Genomic DNA, 1,439 nt, shown 5'->3' on the forward strand with positions numbered 1-1,439 from the left:
TATAGCATTATTTGACTCACACAGGGAACGGTGTAAACATTTTTTATTTAAAACCCCCTACTGTCTGTATTCTTCTACCATATTACGTTATAAATGGCCACTCTGTTGTAACGGTTCACTGGGATACGCTTCTTGTGATGTCATCTAGAATGTCGGCAGATTCTATTTCTCTGAGCGTGACGTCCTCTAGAGAATCTGAGCGTGATGTCATGTGAAGGGCGGGGCCTGTGATCTGCATGTGTTCCGTTTGCACATAATGGCCCTCAGGTTGTGACATCATCAAGTTTATAAATTGGGGTCACACATTGACCGCGGTGTCAGTTACTCTTGCTGGCTCTCATCATGGACGTGTCTCATATGAAGAAGAGGATGGTGATGTTTCCAATGATGAGTGTTGTAGAGAAGATGGAGGTTGGCGGACGCCAATTTCCGGAGGACGTGGAGATGGAGGAGGAGGATGAGAAGATGGAGGTTGGCGGACGCCAGTTTCCAGAGGACGTGGAGATGGAGGAGAAGGACGGGAAGATGGAAGTTGGCGGACGCCAATTTCCAGCTCCTGATGTGGAGATGGACGATCTTTCGGGGGCTACGGTTAACATCAGGGCCTCCAACCCCCGAAAGAGAAAGTGGCCATTTTAGTAACATCTGCCACTTGGGGCCCATTTACCATCAGGGCCCCCAACCCCCGGGAGAGATAGCGGCCATCTTATTTTCATCTGCCGCTCGGGCCCATTTACCATCTTTAGGTGAGGTAAGTGCCGTCCACTGATGATCTTCTCACCTCACAACTCTTCTACAGCCGCTTGGACACTGAATTTATGATTTTTTTTTGCAGTGGTCACCCCAACATCGTGGTCTTTACCACCTAAACCATCTGAAATTCCCATGAAGACTCCTCCAGTGATGAGCAGAGCAGACGCGAGATCCGGTAAGTCTGACGTCTTCCACTCGTCTTCATCTTCTCCTTGTGGTGAAGGTTTTGTGAATTTTTTTGCTTATTTGTATTTTTTCTTTTTCTAGGATCCGACTTTGAAAAATATGAAAAACGTTTTCGGTTTCTTCTGATCCAGGACCGAGCTGTGTAAGGGTGGACTGGCGGCCATATCCACGGGTGAAGAAGGACCCTCCCACTCTTCATCTCACCGATCATCGCTTGTTAAAGGGCCGGAGACACAGAAAACCGCACAGAAATTCTACCAGATTCTATAATAAACATCTTTTTTTTTTACAATTTTTAGTGTATTCATTTCTAGATTGGGGAATTTATCCAGGGAACCTGTGTTCTATGGGGATCCGAAGGTTATAGGTGTAATACTCTGCAGAATATATCACTCTGTATCTGTCAGGAGGTGGAGAGGACAGAGCAATGTTCTGCAGATCTGTAGAGAGGGTAGTGGTGTAATACTCTGCAGAATATATCACTATGTATCTGTCAGGAG

At 46.3% G+C, this 1,439-nt stretch overlaps 1 long non-coding RNA gene across 1 annotated transcript; it reads left to right on the top strand.

Annotated features, from left to right (window-relative positions):
* The first annotated feature begins 340 nt into the window (after positions 1–340).
* On the top strand, positions 341–1,209 carry LOC142747589 (uncharacterized). The gene is made up of 3 exons (XR_012881870.1): positions 341–751; positions 836–928; positions 1,021–1,209. It is a non-coding gene; the product is annotated as an uncharacterized LOC142747589 (long non-coding RNA).
* Positions 1,210–1,439: the final 230 nt, after the last annotated feature.

Source organism: Rhinoderma darwinii, chromosome 1 (assembly GCF_050947455.1).
Source record: "Rhinoderma darwinii isolate aRhiDar2 chromosome 1, aRhiDar2.hap1, whole genome shotgun sequence".
Taxonomy (NCBI): domain Eukaryota; kingdom Metazoa; phylum Chordata; class Amphibia; order Anura; family Rhinodermatidae; genus Rhinoderma; species Rhinoderma darwinii.